Here is an 11,767-nt window from a genome sequence, read left to right on the forward strand (position 1 = left end):
TGAATTCTATTGTAAAGTGAGTGCACCCTCGGGCTATAACCATTTCCTCAACCTAAAATGATGCCATTTCAAAGAGCCCTTTGAGTGAAGCTTCAAATTTTTTCATGCTTCAGAAGACTGGGACATTAATGTTGCTCAAAGTAACCACTACATTAAAAAATGCCAAGGGTACCAGAAAAGACTAGTGCAGGTTAAGAAAAACATTGCTGGGAACATCACGTCTCCCCTTTGGTATATTGCACGTGTTTTAAATTAAATACAATTTAGTATTAACATGAAACTATCATCTGAGATTACAGTCATCCACACAGACAGCGGTAAACTTCTGTCCTAAATTAGTCTTCAAATTAGTCTCACAGCCTTTAACTGGTCTGAAAGCTGGTCTTCCTATCTGACCAGTTAGGAAGTGCCTAAACCTCCTCTAAAATCAGACAATTCATAGTTTTGGCTGTGAGAGTGCACACCTTGAGAGCAAAACAAGGCTTTCTTCCATTGCCTGACACTTATCTTTACCAGGTTTGTACTAAGTACTAATGTAGTGAGACAAAACTACTAAAAGACCAAATTCAATATGCACCTTACTGATGCTGCATACTATGTACAGGTAAACAGATGAACCCAGAATATAAACGCAATGCGCTGTTTCTCGTTAAGCGTTTTCCTATAGAAAACCATTACCTACAAAGAAAAAGCTTAACCATAAAGCTGGTTGTGTTCATATTCTGGGCTAGAGGTCTTCACGGGTCCAAAAATTCGTGCCCGAACCCGAAAGAGACCCGTAATGTGCTACAACGAACCGACCCGGACCCGTCTATTATTTCAAAAGCTGGACCCGGACCCGTGCAGATCCGAGAAATGCCTAACCGGACCCAACCCGGACCCGTCTATTATTTCAAAGCTGGACCCGAAACCGCCGGGAAGACACAGACCCGACTGGACCCGATTGTCACATATTCCACCTTAAACTGCTATTACAAGTCAATAAACCTGTTGCGAAAAATACAACTTTTTGTCTTAATTTAAGGAGCCATGGTAGTGTAGTAGTGTCCTCTCCCTTCCTTGTAACGTTAGGCTACCTGACTGGCTGTGATCATGCATTACAATCCTCCGACAAGAAAGTTATTCATGTTATTCCTCTCGTTATTCCAAGTCCAAGCTTAATCCACTCATTATTTCAGCTTCAAAAGTCCACTTGATGTCACGGTGACGGATGACAAATGCAACTTTGCACATGTAACTTACATTCTGACTCGAGTTAACTCGCATAATAACTTTGACTGTTTGCCCTTTTGAACTATAATAACGATTGCTCGTTCAGTGCCATGGCCACTGACGTTATTTATTTGCTATCATCTCCGTGCTCTCTGCTCTGCATCGAGTCCTAATCTGACCACTAAAACTTTAAGATTAAACAAGACGGCTGTTAATTTATATTGTAAAATCTAAAGCGCGGTTTGGCGGTACCTCACTGAAGCTCTGGTAACTGGTTGCCATAGAAACATGACACGCGTTTGAGACTGCACATGCGCGCTAGCTGGATCAACCTAAAATATTCTTTTTAACGCAATTTATTTTGAGTGTCCTAATTTTACAAGTTGCAAGTTACAAAAAAACACAAGCAGTGTCTAATCACGACCGGGTTTTCTCCGAGTCTGATCTGATGACTCCGATCGCACGGGTATTACACACAATGTTAAACAGACCCGGGACCCGAAGTAATAGATTCGGACCCGAACCCGTACGGGTCCCGGGTCGGGTCCCGGGTCGACGGGTCTCGGGTTCACTGTGAAGACCTCTAATCTGGGCTCATTTGCTCGCCTCTTTATAGTATTCGTCATCAATAAGGTGTATACTGAATTTGATCTTTTAACTCTTTCCCCACCATTAACGGAATTTTCCAGCAATCCATGTTTTCTCTATTATATGGTAGGGGGCGCAATTACACATCTTCTGAATGTGCCTAATGTTACCGAATTAAATGTCGACCCAGGACCAACTATAGGACTGTGCAAGCTTTGGGAGTGTTGATGGACTGGATCTACTCCATGTTTAGATTATTGTTCTGAATCCCATCCAGACGTAGTCTTTGGCAAAAATTTGATTTTCTCCACTTTTTGTTACAAATTTTGCTTTTTTGATGAAACTTGCCCATATTCAAGGTTAATAAAAAAGAATACATGAAGCTAGAAGCATGAAGCATGAAGCAGAGGCTGTTTTTTCTTTTGATATATATTGTAAATGTTATTTAATTATATTTCAGCATGAACATACATCCCTTGACAGGTACTGAAAATAATCCAGCTAACATTTATAATTAATTTACGGCTGATATGAAACAAAGTATATATCATATTGTACTTTAAATAACATTTTTAAAAAAACGGATGTAAGAAAAATATGAATTCTGCTGCTGTTCATAAATACGTTGTACAATGAAAACATTGTCATTTCACCATCAGTGTCTCAATGTGTAGTGAGCCAGGGTTCATTCTTACTGTCCTTATCAGTGATACATGATACATGATATACTTATTCAGGAGCTAAGGAGCTGATTGAGATTTAGATATTTGAACCAATATGATAAAAATGTAAATCAATGCTCAGTGCTGATGCTCTGTTACTCTCTGTAGCCTACTGAGAGGAGGCAAAATGTAATGATGAGTTAACATGGAAATGGCTTAAAAATGATTCGTATTGTATTGAAATGTGTGTTTATATTTATGTAACATGGCCGATTGAAACCATTTAGGTTGGTATTAGTGTGTTCACAAAATAGAGCGAGAACAATATGGAGAGAGGGAGTTGAGCAAATGAACAGATTACAGTGTAACTTTCTCCACCTTCTGGAAAACTCTTATTGATATTTACAGATACTGTAGGCTGAATATTATAACAGTTTTCGCCTGTAGCGGCCATTGAACTTGAAATGTCAGACTACCCCACTCCGCTCCCCTCCCTGTCCGTCTCCAATGCGTTCTCTATAAGAGAATAAATCACCATGCGGTCAGTATCATGTCACACAGCTCCCCCTATGGACCACTGGTTTCAACTCATTTCGCAAGAAATGTTGATTTCGGCAGAATCACACCTGCATACTGATCAATGAGCCAAGAGGTCAAGGTCTACTGAAGGGATTTTAACTTAAAACGCATAACTTATTTGAAAAAGAAAAGGCTATTTTATTTAGTTATCCACCCTGAGAGGAAGGAGGTACATTTTGACCTTTTATAAATGATGACAAATGGCTTGCTTAGGATCATTTATTGGCACAGTTCTCCTCTGCTGACAGAGCTGCAATCCCAGCTGTGGATCAATTAACCTTTGCCTCACCATTAGCTACAGATTGAAGTCCATAGTTATAAGGTGAGGGTTGTGTATTGTCCCGTATTGGTCATGAAGCAGACAGATCGCCCCCTGCCACCTTTTCCCAGTGCAGGCCTGGAAATGAACAGTGAACTAGAGTGCATCTCAGATCAGTTCAGGGTCAGCGGCCTGTCTGCGGCGAATCTCATCAAAACGCCTCGTGACTCAAAGAGCAGCCTGGGCGACTGAGCAAGAGAAGGACAGATTGGTCTATTAGAGAGAAAGAGAAAAGAGTGGGAGTCAATGAAAAAGTATGTGTGAAGAGGAAACGTGGCAGGTTGAAGATGGTCCTATTATCCTTAAAGAGCCCAGGAGAGATCCGTTTCCCACACTCTCGGCAGTGGCACGCTATATAAAGCATGCTTAAAACTCCCATACGCACCTCACCTTCCCTTTTATCACTCTCCATTTCAGATCCTTTGTTCCTCTTTTCTGCTCTTTGGTTCGTGTCATTTTCAGGAACGATATACATGGCTGTAAATGAGGCAGATCCCATGTGACAGGCTAGGAGAACTTTCTTCGTTTCTTGCCTGTAGGCTACACGGGAAGTGCTCTCCAATACCACAGGGAGTCTCTATACGCGCATTCATTAACCCTTTGCCATTCGTGTTTCCCCATCCCACTCCTCCTCACGCAGTGTGCTGACATCAAATTTACATCACAAGGCCCCTGTAGACTATTAAAATGGCATTTAACCTCTTTCAGGATCTAGTGAGCAGTCTCACATGCTGCCTACATAGACAGCATACTAGATGAAATGGAAGCTCATAAGGGACTGATTTGGAACATTCTACAGAAGCAGCCTATATCAGTGTGTCAGACGAGTAACTCTCCTCACTCGGCAATGCACTCAATATATCATTCATTCATTAACCATTTCAGTTAAATCCAACTCTCTGTGATTCTATGGGCCATCTCTCACCATACGTGAGAGACTGTACTTGAATTTTCTTGGCAATGATTTGGAGTAGGTCGTCGGGTCTTTCCCCAACCCTCTCCATTACATGGCTTGGGACTTACAAACACACACATGCATTCACACCTACGGACAATTTCTAATGTCTCCAATTCACCTATACTGCATGTTTTTGGATTGTGGGGGAAATCACGCAGACACAGGGAGAAGATGCAAACTCCACACAGAAAGGCCTCCTGGCTCATTGCAAATGCCAAATGCCTAGTTCCCTGGTGATCCCATGTGAAGATTCGTCGCTCTCACCGCCACGGCCCAGATTCGATTCCGAGTCAGGGAACGTAAGTTTGGGGGCAGTTTTGGCCTAATGGTTAGAGAGTCGGACTTGTATCCCGAATGTACCATGCTCGGCTACACGTCACTTCACTTCAAAGTTTTAGCTATAGCAGCCCGACCAGGAATATTGACCCTGTGGAGCTCCAGATGAACAGTTTTGATGGAAACACAAGAGTCGAGGTGCGCATTTAATTCTACAGAGAGTTAGGCAGCTGTGATTTCATGTTTTTTGGATACAATCCGAGTTGGTATCCAGACAAACCTTTCAGACGGCTTCCTCTTGCGTCAACAGTTACTCCTGTTGGATGTGGTTCGTCTTAACTGGTAGTATGCCGACATTACCCTGGATACCATAGCCCTGATACACCACAAAGTAAATAATAATTCACAATTCATTCTGGAATAGCCTTCTTGAAGGATATATGCAGTGCTGCCTTAGAATTAAGCTAAAACTAAGGCAGCATAAGTAAGTTGCCTACATTATTGTCAGAAGCACTGCTATATCGTGCATTAAAATGCCGCCTACTGAGGGAACTCACTAGCTTTGATGGTCAGGAAGATAATTTATGACTACATTCTTAATTTATAGCTGTAAAATCTCTTGCTGCTAATCACCATTTAAGCTTCGTCCCTCTTTATATCTGCTTTTGTCTCACTATTTCCAGTGGATACATTTCCAGACGGGCGTCCCACAGTCACTCTATATAGAGAGAAATGAATAACATTAATCAAGTTGATGATATAAGTGATGATGATGGGTTCGATGTGAGACAATGTGAGAGGACAAGCTTTCAAGCTAAATGTGGATCCATATCAAGCCTTACCTTAAAGTCTTCTATTTTAAATACAGAGATTTATAGTGTCATTTAGCATCACTGCCAAATATGGCTGTAGTTTGTGCGTAGCCACCTACACCACACAGGCTCAAGCAGTTGCTGCAAGTGCTGGATGTTGATCAATGTGTGAAACAGGGAGGGAAAGTAAAAACAGATGGTGAAAGGCCACTGCCATTCCTCTTCTCTGACTGCCAGTATCAGTATCCTCTCAGCGCTCTGCTAAATTAAAACAACCTCCATCTTTGACAGGGGCCATACATCATTAAGAGAAGAGAAGAGAAGAGAAGAGAAGAGAAGAGAAGAGAAGAGAAGAGAAGAGAAGAGAAGAGAAGAGAAGAGAAGAGAAGAGAAGAGAAGAGACAGAAAGAGCGAGAGAGATGCAAGTCCAGAAATAGGCGAAAGAGCATCCAGAGACACTGATATAGAGACACCTTTCAGTGTGAAAGAGTAAAAAAAGAAGAGGCATAGAAGTTAAATAGAAATTTGATTAACACTGTGATTGAACAGGGCTGTTGTTTTCTGCTCCTCTTCTTTCCCATCCTTTCTTCCTGTCAGATTGGCCGATGTGTGGCTCCCGTGGGAAAGGAGGCATTTGAGCTGATTGCCTGGCTAATGACTGACTGATTCGCTCCAATCACACGGCCCCGCAGCCAGATTCTTTGATTGGACACAATCAAGTCAAATGGACCAGTGCTGTATTCCAGAGCTCTGAATCCATCATTATATTTCAGCAAGCTACCCAGGAGAATAACCACCCACCTATTAGGAGCAGGAGGCTAAACCGAACTTATGATTCGATTTCGATTCTTGGGTGCATGGTTTTATTTTAAAACCATTCTTGATTCAAAATGATTCAATTTTAAGTTAACCCCCGATGCATTCTGTGGTACTTTGATGTTAGACGGCTGCAGTTGGAATTAGGTGGTGGGGTCTCTCTCTTATTCTAGAGAGATACGGCTGACCGTAGTCAGTATCTGGTCCGTATCCGAATCAGATGGTGGACCTGCACCTAAACACAACCACAACGCAGCCCTGAATGTCATCAGAAATCCTTTCAACTAGACAATCCCCTGTGAAGGCCTTCGTCGACACGACTGCCATCGGCACTGATCCTCAGCAGAGACCACAAGAACCAGCTCCTCGGCACAGACCTATGGCCAGCTTCAACTCCATGCTGGCGTGATGAATCGGATCTTCAAGAAAAAGGAGCTGGATGAAATATTTGAATGCGACCGATCCCAATCTGATTTCTGACTTTTGATGCAGCCTGAATCATAATCACACTGTGTTTGTTCATTGGCCAGAAGAGAACTGACCCCCTGACTGAGCCTGGTTTCTCCATTCGGTCACCTGATGGAGTTTGGGTTCCTTGCCACTATGTCTTGCTTAGTTGGGGACACTTAATATTCAACAATATTATTGTTTTAATGAACTGACTCTATGGAAGAGAACTGAACTGAGCTGGACGATGGCATCACTGTTTCCTTTGAAACTGTGAAATGAACTAATTTAATATCTGATGATCTTTATTACGGAACTGAATCAACACTGAACTGACTTCAGCTGAACAATGACACGGTTGTTTTTTAGAGCTGCTGTACAGCTGAAATGAGCTGTTTGCATCATTGACTCATTTCCTGTTATCACTGTAAAGATGCTTTGAAACAATCTATATTGTATAAAGCGCTTTATAAATAAAGGTGACTTGACTTGACATTTGATTGGACAAAATCTCTGTGGTGCAGGATGAGTCATCAATATTTTTGATCCATTTTTCTAGAAGAGAAAGTACATTTTAAATGCATTTATCTGCTAAAAGTTGTAAAAGTATCCGCTGGTGTGTGGTGGGCGTTCTGGCGCAATATGGCTGCCGTCGCATCATCCAGGTGGATGCTGCACATTGGTGGTGGTTGAGGAGATTCCTCCCTTCCATGTAAAGCGCTTTGAGTACCTAGAAAAGCGCTATATAAATGTAACGAATTATAAATGTAAAATGTAACGAATTATAAAAGTTAATTTGCTCAATCTTAAGAAGTACAAAACCATATATAGTAGACTAAAGTTCAAAAGTTGGGGGTTGGAAAGATTTTTTTTTATGTTTTTGAAAGAAGTGTGTTAGCTGCATTTATTTGAGCAAAAATACAGTAAAACAGTAATATTTTCATTACTTTTTTCAATTTGAATATCTTTTCATTTTTAATTCATTTTTGTGATGGCAAAGCTGTATTGATTTTCATTACTCCTGTCTTCAGTGCCACATGATTCTACAGAAATTCTGATTTGGAGCTCAGGAAACATTTCTTATTATGATCAATGTTGAAAACAGTTGTGCTGCTTTTTGTGGAAACCGTGATACATTTTCAGGATTCTTTGAAGAAGTTCAAAAGAACAGAAATATTTTGTAACATTATAAATCTCTTTACTGTCACTTTTGATCATATTAATGCATTCTTGCTGAATAAAAAAGAATTTCTTTAAAAAAAAAAGAAAAGAAAAAAGACTGACCCCAAACTTTTGAATGGTAGTAGATTCCTTCAAAGCTAATAGATGTGAACTCAAAGCCACAGAACTCTAATTTGGATTTAATAGAGCCTTTAAATGGACATTTGATTGTATTTAATCGTTCATAATTAAGAATGGACATTTATAAAGTATGCTTGTATGAACACAGAATACACACTCAGGCAATTGCTTGTGCCACACACAGATCATCATTATTACTTGCACACACATTAATTCAGTGTTTCTTAGGAAAATAGCTGACAAAGGACAGAGCCCTTAAAGGCTGATCCAGGAGAAACTGAGGAACTGAGAGGGTTTGTGGGATTTCTGAGTCCCCACCTCGCATTAATTAAAAGAGGCTGTGGGTTGAGTGGCAGACAGCCTGTAGGCTCAGCCAGGAAGAGAACTCAGATGAATTATGGAGAGGGTCTGTAAGCCAGCCAAACTCAGCATCACACTTTTGTGCACCATCCACCCCCATCTATCCCTTGCTTTTGCCCTTTTCTTCTACTCTCTCCTGCTGGTTCTGCCCTCTGCTTCCCTCTTCGCTCTTCCCTCCATCTTTCTTTGTCACCGCATCTCTCTCCATACTGTTCATTTGTCTGACTGGTTCAGGCTGCACCATTCTGTGTCCTTATCTGCACTTAAAGGGGACCTATTATGCCTTTTACAAGATGTAATATAAGTCTCAGATGTCCCCAGAATGTGTCTGTGAAGTTTCACCTCAAAATACCCTACAGATCCTTTATTATATCCATTTTTGAGCGGAAGGAAAAACATGATGTTTTCATGTATGCATCTAATGCAAATGAGCTGCTGGTCTTTACAAGCCTTTACAACTCGTGCCCGGATACTCTGGTTTTGATCATCTCTATCGCGAACATTCTCACGTGACATTGCAGTTCTCCGTCATCATGAAAGTTATTATTTGCATACGTTTTAAAGCCATATCAGTTTAAACGTGTCCCGGGAGTATTAAACTCATTTATTTATTGCACTTAAACTGTCAAATACACACAAGGTTATGTCAAAAACGCACAAAGTTCACATAAACACTCAGTTATGTCTGTGAACGTAAACAGCAGGGAAAGAAATCGCATATGTATATTATATCCGTGTATTAAAGTGACTGCAGCATAATATATAGTGCTTACTGCTGTATATGCAGTTATTATGAATCAAACAACAAAAGAAAAACAGAAAGTCACTCACTGCTCTTGATTGAGTAACTTTAGTAGCTTTGATAAGAATACATTTCTTACTTGAATGCTGCTGTTAAATGCTCTGGCGAGGAGGTAAATATGGCGGACTGTGTACAGCTCAGGGGAGGAGCTAAGCTAATAGGGGAGATTCTGTCGCCGGTTGTGGGCGGATCCTGTTTCGATGTGACTTCACATTAGAGTACATTCCTGATTGGCTCTTTTTTAGACACTGTTTCAGATTTATGGGGAAAATAACAAACAGAGTGGATGGATTCCAGTCACATCAGCAGCCAAATAAAATCTGATTTATTTTACATGGATTGGGTCGACTCATGGGGGGCTGCCATGTTGTGATCACACGACCAGCCGAATGCTACTCACTTTATCTCAATAACATTCTTGTTTTTGGACACTTTAGCTTGTATAATATATTAATCATGGCTGACATTAATATAGAGCTCTAAATAGATATCTACAGTGGCATTGGTTACCAAAATGTTTTGCTTTAGCCTGCTTTAGCCTTCACGTCACACCCGAGTTGACCACGTTCCAGTAAACATGTCAGAAAACTAAGATGGATGCAGTCTTTGTTGTGTTTGTTCTTTCTTTCCAAAAAATCACTATTTTCCACAGACAGTGCAGAAGTATCATGTCTGTACATTGAGGTTGGATGATGCTGTGTGCACCTGAGTTTATTGAGACACAGACAGACAAACGTGCTAATAAACAATATTTTACTACTGTTTCCATATGATGCGTTGAGCAGCCATATTGGATTATGAAGTTGGGGTTTATTGCGCTTCCCACGAGTTTCCCAGTTGCAACTCTGACTTGGGGGGGACTTCCAGTTAAAAGTTCCTGGGGACTAGGACTTTATACATCATAAAATATAGAATAGCGAGTTTTATAGAGAGAGAGAGAGAGAGAGAGAGAGAATAATGGAAAATAAGGAAAATAAGAAGACAGAAAATGAATAATAAGTATATGGCCTTTTGCTTTGTTAACTTTTGAACACTGCTCATTCTGTGTTAGTTTGTATTTCTTTCTTTCTGTTGTGTCTTCATTATTCTATCATTTTTCTCCCGCTACCACATATTCCATGGGGTCAGACTTCTCCCCACACACGCCAACATTAATGCTTATGAATTATTCCACTTTTAGAGAAGAGAGCCTTTCGTATTGAGGAATGGCATGAAGTCATACAATTTATTGTTCATAATTGGCTGCATTGTTTACATTTTGTTCTTCTTTCTTCTGTTGAACACAAAGGACAATATATTGAAGAATGTTGTTCACCATACAGCTGTACGGTAGCCATTGACTTCCATTGACTGCTATAGAATTAAAAACTGTCTGGTTACCAACATTCCTTAAAATATCTTATTTTGTGTTCAACAGAAGAAAGAAACTCATACAGGTTTGAAACAGTACATCTAATTGTTTTGAAAAGAGTAAACGCGCCCAAACTGGCCTGTAGGTACATTGAGTTTTGGCTGCATTTGTGTCTAAGTGAGAAAAAATGAATGCATTTTGTGCCAAAGCAGTGATAAATGATCCACACTTTAGCTCACTCAGGCTGATGTTGTGCTTACTGTGTGTGACCTAAGTATTGTGAAATGGGTCCTATTGCGATTGTAAAATTAAAAAAAGGTAAAGTCTGTAATTTCCTTGCTTTATTTTTCTCTCTGACTTCTCACATAACTTTTGGTTTAATCATGTAAGCATCTACATTATTTCACCATCGTACACCTTTGTCTATGAAAATTTGCCTTTATTGATCGCATAAATATTTTAGATCTAATTAAATATGGTACTTCTTTTGAGGATGGTGTGCCGAGTGTAGTTCTGCAGCCTGGTAGTATAGGCTCCTTTACCAGGGAACATGGTGACACATCCAAATCTCTTTAAATGCAGCTCCGTGTGTGACGTCGTGTGAGAGCAGATAATGTCAGTGATAGTGTGAGCTCTGCCAGTTGCCATGGAAAACAGAACTGTCTCCCTCTTGAAACATAAAAATGTAATAATTCAGCATTTCCACAAATAAACAATTGAAGACATGGAAATGTCAGAACATCTTTAGAAGAATCCTGGTACTTCTCTTTGCACGCTCACAGTTGCATGATTGAACAAGGAGGTGCATTGTTGTGCAAACATGTATTAGAACCCATAGAATCTTCCATCACTTGTACATAAAAACTTTTTAAATATTTAATAATGTCAAATCTTGTTTTATAAATACATATACAGCAAGCAAGTTTGTCTTATTAAAATATAAGTATCTTTTATCTAACCTATCTATATGTGTCTACTGTATATTTTATACCTGATTTCTACATTAATACATTAAAATCAATTAAAATAATTCAACCAAAAATGAACTTTCTGTCATACTTTTTGCACTCAAAACATGCTGGGTTATTTCAACCCGTGGTTTGGGTCAGATATGGACAAACCCAACCGTTGGGTGTAAAATTGATTTAAAATTTAAACCAGTGTTTGGGTTTGTCGATATTTGACCCAAACATGGATTGAAACAACCCAGCATTTTTTTTAGAAAAATCAAGTTGTTCCGAACCTGTAGCCTATACATTTTTTTTCTTCTTTTCACTGATCAA

This window comes from Rutilus rutilus, assembly GCF_951802725.1.
Source record: "Rutilus rutilus genome assembly, chromosome: 11".
Classification (NCBI taxonomy): domain Eukaryota; kingdom Metazoa; phylum Chordata; class Actinopteri; order Cypriniformes; family Leuciscidae; genus Rutilus; species Rutilus rutilus.